Below are 17062 nucleotides of genomic sequence, written 5' to 3'. Positions count from 1 at the left end.
TGATCGCCGATATCCGTGGATTGCAATCAGAGCTACACAGAGGAGCGAGACTATATACATATATATACGTGCGATGCAATGGTCAGACCCGATAGGGCTATAGGAGATAGTTGATATATTTTAAAATCCGCCCAACGACATTTTGCTATGTATTTCACATATTTGAAAAGCGAAGGAATGCACCGATGTGATGAATCTAGACCCAAAGGGGGTTCGAAATGCAAATGCATATTATTTAAAATCCATCTAAAGCCAGTTACAAGATTTTTCCATGTTTTAATGTATTTTTAAAATACAAAGGAAATCACGAAACAGGCAGGATTTCGAGCGGGCCGTAGGCGATAAATGGTTTGGGCCAGGCTCCACTCGATCCCATACAATGGTTGCAATGTGTCCAGGCTAAGGAGAGAGAAAACCACCCTCATCGGGCGGTTAACCCCCATACGAAAGGGCTACCCCAAAATGGAACCAAAACCATTGGATCTGGATCTCCCAGATTAACGGTGGAGATGCGATAAGTGATTAAAAGGCGGACTCGATGGAATATAAGGCAGATTTCATAGTTTTTGAAGTCCGATAGACATGTTTGGGCAAATTTTTACAAGCTTTCTGTGTATTTTCTTGTGTAAGCCTAGAACAACCATTTGTGGGTTTTTATCTATGAAACGACCCCAATTCCTTCTGTAACAGCCCCTAATCATTAGTCCACGCTACAAGAAGGTGTTTTGGAAGATGATGAGGCATTTTGAAAGCCACAGAGCCGCAGAGCCAGATGGTCAGTCAAATAGATAGCGCAGAGAAGAAACAGAGCCGCAGGGGAATTATTGGATCGCAGAGAAACGGCCAGGGAAGCCAAAAGCCAAGAAGATGCCTCAAAAGAGCCGGAGAGCACGATTGTGAGAGCAGGAGGAAGAAGGTAGCAGAAGGTCGTTGAGAGAGAGCAGAGAGAGCCAAAGAGCTACTACGCAGAGCAGCTGAGGGAGCGTTTGGGGTCACTTAAAGTTCAAGTGTAATCACAGAGAGCTGAAGGTTGCAGAGGGCCAAGAAGCTAGAGCCGAAGAGCCAAAGCCAGAGCCAAGAGCCAGAGCCAAAGCCGAAGAGCTAGAGCCAGAGCCAAGAGCTAGAAATCCGAGAGCTTCAAGAGCTAGGGATCAAATGGTGTCTAAACCCATCGTTTCTATGTAAAACAGTGGAGTTGAGCCAAGATCTTGTAAAAATAACTTTGCCATAATCCCAGAGAGCCTAGTTGAGTTGACTAGAGGTCACGGAGACATAGCCCAAGAGTTTTGGGTGAACTCCATATAAAATTACTGTCTTATGTGTGTGTGCTATTTGCTTCACTGTCTCACTGTTATATGTTTTATATCAGTTTAAGAAAAATAATCTTACAACACATAAACAGTTTAAAACAAACACTAGCATACACCTTTATTTCGAGCATATTATCAATTCCGCATTGGTTAATCATAAGGACTTGGGAATATTTAAAGCTTTGGAAGTGGGAAAGGTTCTTGTAAGTTAGACAAGAAGCCTAAGAGCCCCATTTCCAGATCAGGTGGTATCAGAGCTTAAGATTGGTTAATCCCACCTTCAAAGAAGGCTATATTAGAATGCTTGATTGATAGAGCAAAGATTGCTTGTCTGAAAGGTGTTTGGGTAGTCAAGGATTGATTGTCTGATTGATGTATGCTTGTTGCATACTGACTATTTCCTGAGTTTGCAGAGGTAAAGGGAAAGCTATTGATAGCTCAGTCCAGGAAGGACAAGAAGGAAGAAGGGTTGAAGGCACTCTTATTATCCCAAAGGACCTCAAGACGATCTTTAGAGCACAAGAGGTTTGTTGCAAAAGGTTGCTGAATAAGCTCTTTATTTATCTTGTTGAAGTTTTTTTTGTTCATTGACATAATGACAAATTCTACAAGTGGGTCCTCAAATTCTGCCTTCTTCACGAGATTCTTTGATAAAGACATGAAGCAAGAATTGTCCACCATGTTGGATATGGTTAAAAAATGTATGAGGATGGAAGAAAGAGCAGAATTCTTAGAGAGCAGTTGAATTCCATGAAGGAAGAGAAGCAGTTGCTTTCTGACAAATTGCAAGAAATGGAGAGGCAACTTCATATTGAAAATATGAACCTGAAAAGGATGCATGAGTTGGAGACACAACTCTTTGTTGCCCAAGAAGCCTTAGTCAAGTACCAGCTTGAAGAAGAGGTAAACCATTCCATTTTGTCTTCAAATTCCTCTAAGGATGCTTATATTGGTTCTTTTGAAAAACATACTAAAGGCATAGGTTCCAAGCTAATGTCCAAGATGGGCTATGAAGGAAAGGGCTTGGGTAGACATGAAAAAGGTATTGTTGAGCCAATAATGATTGAGGAGAGGCCTAAGTATTTGGGTCTTGGCTATGGACAAGCTTATGGAGAAAGTTCCAAGGTTGCCATGAAGGCCATTGAAACAGCTCCAAGAACGAGTTTCATTACAGAGTGTGAAGATTGTATTCAGGAGGAATGCAATAGCTTGAAACATCATTTGCAGGATGCAGGTGTTCAGAAGCACACACTTGAACCAGAGAGTTGGGGAGACTCTAACAACCTTGAAGAGATTGATGGTGTTCCAAAGGGAGCCACTTCTTCATTTGCTTCACCTCCTCATGAAGGCAATAAAGGTGAAAGAGGCAGGTTCTAAACATTTTCCTTTTGATTGTGCAAAGCATGATAAATTTCCACATAGATATGGGAAAAGAATTGCATGTTCCTTTTGTGGTTTGGATAACCATAATGTTTCTAGATGTTGGAAGAGAATGGCCACATACAGGAAACTTTTGAAGGAAAAGAAGCAAAAAGCCAAAGGTCCATTGGACAAGGCAAATCATGTTGTCAAGAGGATGCACATGCAGTGCACTTACTGCCATAAGCAAGGACATCTTGCTGCAAAATGTTGGACTTTGAATCCAGCAATGCTTCCACAAAAGCTGAAGAAAGTGGAAAGAGAAGGTGGCAGAAATGGAAGTGAAGATTCCAAATGATGTGTCTCAGAATGATTCACATGATGATGCTAATGTGCAGACAAAGGTAGTACCTTTAAAGGGATCGGTGAGAAACGGTTAGAGTTCTTATCCGATTAAGATTGCATGCCTATTGATGCATCTACATTATATTTCATTTCAGCTTCGAAAGTACAGTGTGATTAAGTGAAAGTTGAAGGATGAAATGCATGCATGAGCATGAGATGCATGAACACAGGGATGTTGATGATTTCCTTATTTTTGAACATGTATGTGTAATTAACTTGTAGGGTTGATTGCTTTAACATGCATGTGATGCCATGTTAGCTTGGGAGAAGTTAACTTGGTCTCCAAATGGAGATAATGATGAAGTGTTTCATCTTTTGAAAAATAGTCCTAATGGTCTTTTTCTACTTGCTTGACTTGAAGGGTCATTTGTTTAAAGGCATATTTTGTGGGCTTGTTATCTAGTCCATCACTTGTATGCAAATGAAGACAGGGAGGTGTTCACAAGCTGTGAAATATGTTTCTTCTATTGAAGCAAGAATTTAGGCCATCTAGTTGTTGTCTGTGTTTCTGTTGTTGTTGATAGCTTGTCCAACAGATACAAATGAAAGTTTTGTGGAGCAGATGTACTTCACATTTGTTGAGCCACCTTGGATCAATGATCAAGGCAGAGAAGCTAAAACTACCTTCCATAACCATTTCAACAGGGGTTCTGCAGGAAATCAAGGAGGAAGACGGTTCTTCCCAGGAAGACCAACCCATCCAAGAAGGGAAGTGGTCACAAACTTTGCTTCAGAGGCACTATGCAAGGCAAGTGTAGGGAGGCTGGAAGAAGAGGGTGAGTCACTCTCATTTACTATTCAGATCAGTATATTAGTCTTTTGGATACCAAAAGTTGTTTTAGTGGGAAGGTGTGATCCAAAAATGGATCCTAGATAAACCTCTAAGTCTAAAAGACTTCATATAAGAGGTAAAAGGTGCCAAATGGCACAAATCCTTTGTAAATCAGAGGAAAATGAAAGTCACAGGTTGCTCTCGAAAATAGTCCCATTGTAGACATCGTCTCATTCTGAATCTGCTGCAACTTGAATGGGAAAAAATGGACTTAGTATGAAGAAGTTATCGCAGGAAGAAGTTTCCCTTTGTTCCTTAGAAAAAGAGGCAAATATTCAAAAAAATGGCCTAAAAGGATTTAAGCGGAAAAGGGGAAGCACCCCCGATTGCCGATCCCTAACAAATCGGGTCAGAGGAAGGCACATGCACATATAACATAAAGGCAGGACCGGGTCGCCGATATTGCAATCGCTGATATCGGTGGATTGCAATCGGTGATACCACAAAACAAAGGTGGGACCCCGGGCCGATGCGCTATCGCGATCGACTATATTGGCAGATCACAATCGGAGCTACATAGAGGAGCGTGACTATATACATATATATATGCGCGATGCGATGGCCAGACCCAATAGGGCTATAGGTGATTGTTGATATATTTTAAAATCCACCCAACGACATTTTGCTATGTATTTCACATATTTCGTTTAATATATCAAAAGCGAAGGAATATGCCAATGCGATGAACTCGGACCCGAAGGGGGTTCTGAAATGTAAATGCATATTATTTCAAATCTATCCAAAGCCATGTTGGCCCTCAGTTTTGGTCTATTTTTGCTTAAGGAAACTTACTTAATCCTTATATTTTCCATCCATTTTCCATCACATCCATCTAATTTTGATGTATTTTATTCATATTCACGTATTTAATTTTAATTTTGCAATTTCTAGAAGTTTTTATGAAAATTGAGTTTCAAGTGCAATTTTGGACAGTAAAAAATTCCCGTAATAGCTATGTGGATGACATATTTGCAGGACACGTGGGCTCGAGCTAGATGCATGAATGGAAATCTTGGGAACTAGGACTGAACTAATTCCACTTGGTTCTGTCAAAACAAGCTTTATTAGGCCTGATCAAGGCTGGTCAAACATGACTAGTCACCCAGAAAATCCCTAGGAAATAGGTCAGTTTTGTGATTTCATGGGACTGTCCATATTTCTTGGGATGGATTGAATGAATTTGACTTAGATATATGGATATGAATAGATATGATTGTTAGAGAGACTTTAGATCAGTTTGGTTCATAAACTTCTATTTAAGCCAAGACTTTGAAGGCTTATATATGTAATTTTTTATATAACTTTATGCTGAGACATTTGAATATTGAAGATTAATTAGAAAAACTTGTTCTGCTTTCATTTTGCTATTCATTAGTGTGGATGAGTGCTTGAAGTTTCAGCATTTGATAGCAGCCTCAAGTGTGCAAGGCAAGGGTGGAGGGCCCCCACTCCAAGCTAAGTACACTTCATTGTTAAACTAGCTTAATTTTCATGAACTAGTTGCTTTAGATTTGTTTACTTTTCTTGCTTCAGATTTTCTTATTTGAATTAATGTGTGATGATTGTTGAATGGATATTGTTTTAATTCTAATCTAACATATGAAGGGACACACAGGAATTTAAGTTAAACTCCCCTTCTATTTGATCTTGAACTAAAATTTAATTTCATTCTCCTTTTCTTATTTGAAGTTATTTATGCATTTTTGGTTTGAAGCAATGGTGGTTATGATAGAGTAGAATTGTGAAGAAGGACAATCTGGTCCTCCTTAGTTAGGAGCCTCTTATTTTACATCTTCTACATCATAAACCATTGTTAATTAGTGATCTTAGATTTCTCTTCATGAAAGTAGTATTGTAGGGAAGGAAAACCTGGTTCTCCTAAGTTAGGAGCCTCATCCCTCACATATTACATAAGTGAATTAGAAATTGTTAAAATAGGTTTATATTTGTAATATGTACTTCCTTAACTCTTCAAATTTTATCTACTAAGCTTGGTTACATCTGATATCCATACACTGTGGAATTGCCTCCAAGTTTTACAAATCCAGATTGATAATAAATACTTGTGTTAATTTGTGTTAATAAATTAGCCGAACAAGCCAGTTACAAGATTTTTCCATGTTTTAATGTATTTTTAAGATACAAAGGAAATCACGAAACAGACAGGATTCCGGGAGCGCCATAGGCAGTAAATGGTTTGGGCTGAGCTCTGTTCGATCCCATACAATGGCTGCCATGTGTCCAGGCTAAGGAGAGAGAAAACCACCCTCATCGAGTGGTTAATTCCCATACGAAAGGGCCGCCCGAAATGGAACCACAGCCGTTGGATTTGGATCTCCCAGATCAACGGTGGAGATTCGATAAGTGATTAAAAGGCAGACCTGATGGAATATAAGGCGGAGTTCATAGTTTTTGAAGTCCGATGGATGTGTTTGGGCAGATTTTTACAGGCTTTTTGTGTATTTTCCTGTGTAAGCTTTGTGTGTTTTTGCCTATGAAACGACCCCGATTCCTTCTGTAACAGCCCCTAATCATCAGTCCACACTACAAGCAGGCGTTTTGGTAGACAATGAGGTGTTTTGAAAGCCACAAAGCCGTAGAGCTAGATGGCCAGTCGAATAGACAACGCAGAGAAGCCACAGAGCCGCAGGGGAATGATTAGATCGCAGAGAAACGACCAGGCAAGCCAAAAGCTGGGAAGATGCCTCAAAAGAGCCGGAGAGCACGACTGAGAGAGCAGGAGGAAGAAGGTAGTAAAAGGCCGTTGCGAGAGAGCAGAGAGAGTCGAAGAGCTAATGCGCAGAGCAGCTAAGGGAGCCTTTGGGGTCACTTGAAGTTCAAGTGTAATCCCAGAGAGCTGAAGGTTACAGAGGGCCAAGAAGCAGAAGTCGAAGAGCCAGAGCCAAAGCCAGAGCCGAAGAGCCAAAGCTAGAGCCAAGAGTCAGAGCCAAGAGCCAGAGCTAGAGCTGAAGAGCCAGAGCGAGTGCCGAGAGCCAGAAAACCGAGAGCTTCAAGAGCCAGGGATCAAATGGTGTCTAAACCCATCGTTTCTATGTAAAACAATGGAGTTGAGCCAAGAGCTTGTAAAAAGTACTTTGCCATAATCCCAGACAGCCTAGTTGAGTTGAATAGAGCTCACAGAGATGTAGCCCAAGAGTTTTGGATGAACTCCATATTAAATTACTGTCCTATTTGTGTGTGCTATTTTCTGCACTATCTCACTGTTATATGTTTTATATCAGTTTAAGAAATCATCTTATAGAACATAAACAATTTAAAAAAAACACCAGCATACACCTTTATTTTGAGCATATTATAAATTTCGCATTAGTTTACCATAAGGACTTGAAAATATTTAAAGCTTTGGAAGTGGGAGAGGTTCTTGTATGTTAGACAAGAAGCCTAAGAACCCCATTTCTAGATCACTTGATGATTGATGAATACAGTCTGTGGATGTTATTTAGAAGTTCTTTTGACCCTCATAAGTTGTTGATGACTTGATGTATATCTGGTTGATGATAATTCCTTGATGATTCTTGCTGATATTTGCAATGATCGGATCTGGCAGTGAATAGTTGGCACATGTTCAGGGGGAGAATATGTTATGCTTCTAATAATGCATTGTTGGCATTATGTTTAGAAGTCTTTGGTACCTAATGATTCTTATCAATGGTGATGATGCTTATGTTGCTGAAGTGTTTAAATGATACATCATGCTATGCTGTGGTTATAAGTTGCCTATGATAAAGTCTCAAATGATACTTGTATTGCTTGGGGTTACATAGTTGTTATTCAGATCATATTTATGGATGTTTGTGGATGACTATTTTGATGATGCATATAGTACATATGGATCTTCATAAGGACAAGGAGAAGAACAAAGCTTGAGTACACAACTTCATGATGATAAGAATCACTCATTTCTTGTATGCTATTGTCATCATGCCTTCAAAGATGCATAAAGTTCATATGGTGCAGTTATGGTGTAGGATTGAAAGATGCATAAAGTTTATATGGTGCAGTTATGGTGTTATTGCAGGTTTCATGAAGACATAGCTATTTGAAGACATAGATATTTGGAGACATGACTTACTTAGTCACATAATGATGATGGCATCTTAATTCATGATGATAGATTTGATACTCACATATGTTGATTATCATGATTGATTTTTATCAGATGTGGTATATTAGAAAACTCTCTAGTGAAGATACATGGTTGATATATTGAGGGGTCTTGTGGAAATATCATGCAGTTCTTGATGATGATGTTTTGATCATAGAAGACGTCTATGGTGTTTTCACATACATATGATATGATGTGAATGATTTTGTGTTACTGCTTGGAGATATGAGATATGCTTAGTTGATTCATGGAAGGTTATGATAAGGCTCTTTCTACTAAGGAAACTGAGCAAGTTGATGTTGATGAGATCAAGAGGATGAGTTGATATCTATATGCGGCATACTTTGTCACAAGTTGATGATATTTACATTGTCATATCTTGATTTGAAAATGTGATCTTAGATTACTTTTAAGGTATTACAGACTCATGTGCATGGATTTTCCTATATCACTTAGTGCAACGGATCGATAATATTGTGAATAATATAGACAATGAGCAGTTAGAGAAACATAATAGACATATACACATAGCACAACAAAAAAATTAAGGAGTTCACCTAAAACCCCTGGGCTACGTCTCCTAGTCCAGCCTTCAGTGGTGACCTCTCTATTATGTCTTCAAGAGCAAAGTTTTACAAAAGTGAGCTCAATTTGAGTCTTAACACAACATATACAAAACAATAGGAGTTTACTTGAATCCCTCAAGTCTCTCTCAGTACACAGACTCTCCCTCTCGCTTTCTGTCTCTGTCTTCTCTCTCTCTCAGCACTGCCTATCCCTGTCTCTGTCATTCAATGGCTTTTAAAACAATCAGTGCTTGTCTATTCGATTTCCCTTTTGGGCTCTCTAGCTCCCGACCTCTGTCCGCTCAAATCCCCTCTGAGCGTTAAACAATCATTTTTTAACGTCTTCGGGGAAGGTGGCCACCTGTTCTGCAACGGAAGGGACCATCAGCGCGCTAAAATCCCAAAATATCGTTTTCTTTGTTTACACAGAGAAATACACTATAAACACTGTAAAACGCTTCCTATCAGACTTGAAATCACATCAAATCCACCCTATAATCTTATCGGGCCCACCTTTGGTCGCTATCTCAAATCGCAAGTGCCCTTGTTCCGTGGTTTCCTTTGTATTTTCAAAATACATTAAAACACTGAAAATCCCTACAAATGGCTTTATGGTGGACTTCAAAATATATGTATTTGCATCCATAAACCCTTTCGGGTCTGGCTTCATCGCATCGGGCACATTTCCTTTGTATTTCGTTTATTTAACGAAAATGCAAAATACATAGAAAAACCCCTTTTTCCGGAACTCAAAATATATCAATTATCATCTATAACCTCATTGGGTCTGGCTTATCACAAGTTGCATATGTATCATCCCTGCTCCATTGTATCGCTCCGATCCGATATTGCGATGCGATATATAGCAATCGCATATCACATAGTCCTCGAGCCTTTGATAAGCGCTCATTTGTACTTTGCTGATGCGATATTGTGAGTTAACCAACGCCGTCGATCTGCGTCGACAGTCCTCGTTGACTCACTGAGCATTGTCGCAAATTTCATATGATAGCCTCCGATCCTCCGCTTGCCACCTCTGATTGCGACATGCCGATTAGATCTGGACCGTTGATCGGTCAGATCTGACGACTCCTGTGCGATGTTGTTCAAGCCTCCGATAGACTCTGCTTTTGGCCATTTTTCATGTTTTTTCTCTCTCGATAGTGTAATCCGCCTTTTGTGAAGGTTTTTCCTTCGTGATAGTTTTTTGATCTTTGAAGACTTATATGGTTTTAGGATCCATTTTGGATCACGCCTTCCCACTAAAAAAGCTTTTGGACCACCAAAAGTTGGTTTTTAAGAATCGATCAAGTGAGGATACAGCTTCCTCAGTTGTCCAATCTCTATCCATTGTGCACTGCTTGGTTTTGAACCTTTGAGTCCGATTCTCAGGTACTCAACATCCCCTTTGCACATAGTTCTCACCTTGATGTCCAGAACTATGTCTTCTTGCAACTCATTAAGATATTCAGGTAACAAATCATCAATAGAAGGCAACTGAATTTGATCTTCCGGATCTTCAACCAATGAAGGTTCATACAGTCTCAAGTTCTCTGCATTAATGACTGAATAGATATGCATATAAGCTGGAAAATCAAGGCGAAAAGCGTTTTCACCAATTTTCTCAAGTATCTTGAAAGGTCCAAACCTTATTGGCTTCAGCTTCTTACCTTCACCTTGAATTCTATCTTTGCTGATGTACAACCAAACTTGATCACCAACTTGGAAGCTATGCTCAATTCGATGCTTATCATGCCTTTACTTGTATTTGGCCTGGCTTATTTCTAGCTATTCCTGCACTTCCTGGTGAATTTCTTGGATCTGTTTAATGAACTTGGTTGCTTTGTCCACATCACTGTGTCCATCAACTGCTATGTCTTTTCCAAAGACAAAATCAAAGGGAGACTTTGGTATAAAACCAAAACAAGTCTCAAAAGAAGATCTCTGAGTAGAAGAGTGCTTGGCACAGTTGTAAGCATGTTGCACATAACACAAATGTTCATCCCAAAGCTTGGGATGCTTGCTGCAATAGTCCCTAAGCAACTGGATCACTATCTTGTTGACTACCTCTGTTTGGCCATATATTTGTGGATGAAATGTTGTGCTCTTCTTCAATCTAGTGTCCATAAATTCCCACAGACTTGACCAAAACTTCCCAACAAATCGGGAATCTTGATTAGATACAATAGGAGTGGGTAACCCAAAATGAACCCATACATGCTGAAAGAACAATTTCGTTGTTTATTCAGCTGTAACCTGCTTGTTACAAGGTATTAAAATACACATTTTGCTGAACCTATCCACAGTAACATATAAATAATCATGACCTTTTCTAGACTTTGGCAATCCCCCAACAAAGTCCATGGAAACACTTTCCCAACGATGAGAAGGAACTGGAAGTGGAGTGTACAAGCCTAATTTTCTATTACTGGGCTTGCTTGTAGCACACATAATACACCCTTTGATATATCGATAAACTGTCTCATGCATTCTTGGCCAATAACAGAACCTTTGCAATTGTGCAACTATTTTACTTACACCAAAATGACCTGACATAAGAGAAGTATGTGCTTCTTGGATTATGTTAACTCTTTTAGTTTGTGGAATTCATAACTTTCCCAAATGACACAAGAGTTGGTCCTTAACATAATAATCCAATTCTTCTACTTGTTTGCCATGACTTAAGGTTGCATATACATCTTTAAAATCTACATCTTGAACATATTGTTCAATGTAGATTTCATGCATTATTGAGTTATGCTTAAGTATAGTAGATGCATTTATGATTGGTCTTGATAGCATATCTGCAACCTTATTGTGTATGCCTTTCTTATATATGATGACAAGATGAAATTGTTGTAGGAAACCCATCCACCTATAATGTCTTGATTGCTGCAATTTAGTTTGTGAGTGAAAATATTGAAGTGGTTGATGATCTATATATATGATTTTTTCTTGGCCCATTAGGTAATGTTTCCACTTTTTCACACTCTTCACTAATGCATACAATTCTTTATCATATGTGGGATAATTAACTACTGCACAATTAAATGTCTCAGAATGATAGCAGATGAGTTTACCGTGTTGCATCAACACTGCTCCCATGGAATAGTCACTAGCATCTATTTCAATCTCAAATGGTCATTGAAGATTTGGCAGTGCTAGTACTAGTGATATACTAATTTTTTCTTTTAAGGTGTCGAAGGCTTTCTGTTGTTTGCCTCCCCACTGAAACACCTTGTTCAATCCTGTTAAACCATGTAATGGAGCTACAATCAAGGAAAAGTTAGTAATAAACTTTCTCCAATATTATGCTGCTCCTAAGAAACTCCTAACTTCTGTAGTAGATTTGGGTTTAGGCCAGTTCACAATGACTTCAACCTTAGAGGGATCCATCTTCAATTCACCACCCCCTACAATATGACCCAAATAATTTAAAGATGTTTTGCCAAATTCACATTTTGATAACTTCACATAGAGATTTTCTCTTTTCAAAACATCTAATGTCTGCTTTACATGCTTCAAATGTTCTTCCCATGTTTTACTGAAAACAAGAATGTCATCTAAATATACAATTACAAAATCATCAACAAAATGTTTGGGTACATCATTCATAACTCTCATGAAAGTGGTAGGAGAATTATTTAAACCAAAGGGCATAACCAGCCATTCATACAGCCCTTGCTTTGCCTTGAAAGCGGTCTTCCATGCATCTTGTTCTATAACTCTGACCTGATGATAGCCACTACAAAAGTTTAACTTGGAAAAGTAAACTGCTTCTTTCAACTGATCTAATAGATCATCAATGCAAGGAAGAGGATAAAGATTCTTGATCGTTATTTTATTCAGTGCTTTGTAATCAATGCACATCCTCCATGAACCATATTTCTTTCTCACCAATACGATTGGAGATACACATGGTGATGTGCTTGGTCTTATGAACCGTTTATCGAGCAGCTCCTGTACCTGCTTCTTGATCTCTGCATTCTCTAAAGTAGATAACCTATACATTCCGATGTTAGGCAATGGAACATCTTGCTGAAAATGAATACCATGTACTATTTCCCTTTTGGGTGGCAGACCTTTAGCTTCTTGAAATAGGATATCATATTCTGAAACAACTTTATCTAAATCAACTTTCTGTTTAGCATCACAGCCTTCAAATACATTGGTTTTATCAGGGTTATTTTCCTTTACAACCATTAGTAAAAATTGCTTGCATGAATTTACAATTCTTTTCATGTGCCCTGAGTTTATGAGAGAATAATTATTTTTGAGTTTATGAGATCTTACAATATATTCTATTCCATCTTTAGTGAGTGGATACTTATTTTCAGCCCTATAGAAAATGGTTTTTCTATCATACAAGTAAGACTTCCTAAAACAATACCACATATATCAAAGGGAACTATATCTAACTCAACCTCATCTACAAATGTTGACCCAATAGAAAACCTAAGTTTACATTGTCTTGTCTCTTGTAGCTTTGCTTTATCACATACCCAACCTAATGGATATGGCTTCTTGTGAGGTTTTGTTAGCAATCCCAACTTCTTTACAATTGTTTCAGAAATCAAGTGTACTTGTGATCCACTATCAAATAAAGTATCAACCTTTTGATGCTTGGAAATAACTCTAATATGAAAAAGCTCATGTATTTTCCTCTCATTATCTTCATTGTCAATAGATTGTGAAAAATTACTTGTAGATGCTTCAGAATTTTTACCTTTTATACCTGTGGCTATGACTGTTGTTTCATCACCTGAGTCTGACCCATGTCCTTTTGAATAGCAGGCAGTCTTCTTCTTCTTACCACCGAACTTCTTAGGTTTCAACTCCGGATGCAAAGACCAGTAGTGTTCATCATCGTGTCCATCCTTCTTGCAATGAGTGCATGAAGGTTTGTCTTTCTGTACAGTGTTTGTCTTCCTCTCCTTCCATTTCAGCTTCTTCTTTTCCTTGTTCTTGCTTGCAGAGGGTTTTGATGCTCCCCCAATCTCTGGGTTCACATTCTTTCCTCTAGCTTCTAGACGTGTAGCCTGGACTGATACATCATCTAGGCTAGCGAGATTAAACATGAGAATGGTGTGCTTCAAATAGCTATGCAAACCACCTATATACTTCAACAAAGTTTCAGGTGAGTCTAGAGAAACACCTAGAGTTAAAGCTCTTTTTCTAAATTCCTGGGTGTAACTTTGTACACTTTGGCCCTTTAATTGGCAAAGAGTTTTCCAACTCATCATTGCTTGCTGCATATAAGCTAGTGGATAGAACTGGTTTTACTAGCAGAAACAAATTCATTCTAGGTAGAAAGAATTTTACCATGCTTCTCCATATCAGCGTGTGTCTTGCCTTCCCACCATACTAGTGCAGTTCCTCCAAGGTGAAGGCTAGCCAGCTGCATCTTTCTCCTCTCTGAATCAATGTTCCGCACCCTGCAATATACATCAATCTGTCTAATCCAATTATCTAACTTTTCTGCATTTAGTTCTCCATCATAAATTGGAAAATCAAACTTTACATCTAATTTAATTAAATATGTTTTCTTCTTTTTCTTTTCAGGGCTAGTTTTATCTGAAGAAGATGATGAGGATGGTGATGATGGAGTAGATGGTGGAGAAGGTCTCTTTTCTTTTCCTTTGCCTTCTAGATGGGTAGCTAGAAGAGGTTCCTCTGCTCCTTTATCTGGTTGAGGTGCTAAAGTGCTTTCACCTCGACCTTTGTTAAACTCCTGATACATCTCTTCCACCATGGCTCGCTTGGCCATAAAACTTTCCATGAATTGGAACTATGATTCCCGTGGAGTTTCTTCTACCATTCTCCTCTAAGAATAGACTCTCCCAATCTCTGGATTAGTCTCAACAAGTTCTCCTTCTCCCAGTTTGAGGTTTGACCTAGTTAGCATTCAAGAATCCAGCACAAGCTTGTCTAACCTCAGGAAACAGAAGGCTCTAATACCACTTCATCTGAAAATGCGATCTTAGATTACTTTTAAGGTATTATAGATTCATGTGCATGGATTTTCCTATATCACTTAGTGCAATGGATCAATAAGATTGCGAATAATATAGACAATGAGCAATTAGAGAAACATAATAGACATATACACATAACACAGCGAAATAATCAAGGAGTTCACCCAAAACTCCTGGGTTATGTCTCATGGTCCAGCCTTCAGTGGTGACCTCTCTATTATGTCTTCAAGAGTAGATTTTTAAAAAAGTGAGCTCAATTTGAGTGTCAACACAACAGATACAAAACAACAAGAGTTTACTTGAATCCCTCAAGTCTCTTTGAGTACACAGACTCTCCCTCTCGCTTTTTTTCTCTATTTTCTCGCTGTCTCAGCACTGCATGTCCCTATCTCTGTCATTCAATGGATTTTAAACCAATCGACGCTTATCTGTTTAGTTTACCTTTTGGGCTCTCTAGCTCCTTGCCTCTGTCCACTCAAATCCCCTCTGAGCGTTAAACAATCATTTTTTAACGTCTTCAGGGAAGGTGGCCACTTGTTTTGCAACGGAAGGGACCATCAGCATGTTGAAATCCAAAAATATCATTTTCTCCGTGTGTAAAACACTTCTTATTAGACTTGAAATCACATTGAATACGCCCTATAATCCTATCGGTCTTGCCTTTGATCGCTATTGTAAATCGCAAGTGCCCTTGTTCCGTGGTTTCCTTTGTATTTGCGAAATACATTAAAACACTGAAAATCTCGACAAATGGCTTTATGGCGGACTTCAAAATATATGTATTTGCATCCATAAACCCTTTCGGGTCCAGCTTCATTGCATCAAGAGCATTTCCTTTGTATTTCATTTATTTAACGAAAATGTGAAATACATAGAAAAACCCCTTTTTCCGGAACTCAAAATATATCAATTATCATCTATAACCCCATCGGGTCCGGCTTATCGAAAGTCGCATATGTATCAACCTCGCTCCATTGTATCGCTCCTATGCGATATTGCGATGTGATATATCGCAATCACATATCGCATAGTCCTTGGGCCTTTGGTAAGCGCTCCTTTGTACTTTGCCGATACGATATTGCGAGTTAACCTGGGCTGTCGATCTGCGTGCTTGATCAGTGGTCCTCGTTGACTCGCACTGATCGCTGTCGCAACTTTCATAAGATAGCCTTCGATAGCCTCCACTTGCCACCTCCGATTGCGATATGCTGATCAGATCTGGACCGTTGATCGGCCAAATCTGATGGCTCCTGTGTGATGTTGTTCAAGCCTCCTATAGACTCTGTTTTTGGCCATTTTTCATTTTTTTTCTCTCCCGATAGTGTAATTTTCCTTTTGCGAAGGTTTTTCGTCCGCGATAGTTTTTTGATATTTGAATACTTAGAGGGTTTTAGGATCCATTTTGGATCATATCTTGGGAACTAATGATGGACATATACAAGTTGTTGGTCTGGATTTTGCTGACAGATGCTTATTGTGTAGATCATATATTGTATATGATAGTTGTTGATGACTATCATGGTCTTGTTTAGATCTTTGGTATTTGTTATAAATTTCATGTGTATCATGTGATGTAAAGGTCATATAAAGGCCCATCATGTAATAATATTTCTCTGTCTATCATAGTCTTTTAATGAGTCCTTTTTGGTCATATGATGTAATTTTTATCCCCACTATGTATGGGAAGGATGATGTAATAATTGCTATATTTCAGTCATGTATAAACAATTGGTATATCCCCACTTGGTTGTGTGGATGAGTCAAATTTGGTATATCCCCACTTGGTTGGGAAATTGATGTATGTATGAGTCATTGGTGATAGGAAGGTCATAATCACATAGTTGAGTTATAGAGTATGTTTTCCTTTTGGAAAATATTTTTGTAGACTCTGCATGTGATCAGGGGGAGCATGGATGGTTTATTGCATCTCAGCATGTACAAGGGGGGAGTTTAATCAAAGAATTCAACATGTGCCTAGGGGGAGCATGATCAATGTTCATATTCAGTTGTTCAGATAAGGAAGTCTTCATTTTGGTCAGCCCTTTGCCCTTGATCTCAAACGAATATAATATCATAATATCTTGGTCCATCCTTTGCCCTTGATGTCAAAGGGGAGAGTATCTTGGTGTTGTTTGATACATCTAACTGGTTCTATAGTGTGAAGTAATCAACACCAATATGGCTGCCATCAAGTCCAAAGGGGGAGATTTTTGGCATTATGATGCATGTTTTGTACTTGATGGCAACCCACTTGTAGCAGAACAACTCACTTGTATATGGTAACTAGATGAATCTATGTAACTAGATGAATATATAGGAGAAATATAAGATGTGTCAGAATGCATGGAAGTTGTGTTTACAGATGTTAGATGAATCTACAGGAGAGATATAGATTTGATAGGATGCATGGCAGTTGTGTTTACATATGCGACAAAATGCAGGGCAGTTCAAAGGAATCAGTTCAGAAGTAATGTACAATGGCAAATCAC

This window comes from Pinus tabuliformis, chromosome Q (assembly GCF_031772625.1).
Source record: "Pinus tabuliformis cultivar Carrire ecotype Pingquan chromosome Q, CPIR1, whole genome shotgun sequence".
In the NCBI taxonomy this organism is placed as follows: Eukaryota; Viridiplantae; Streptophyta; class Pinopsida; order Pinales; family Pinaceae; genus Pinus; species Pinus tabuliformis.
This window is presented reverse-complemented; position numbering follows the sequence as displayed.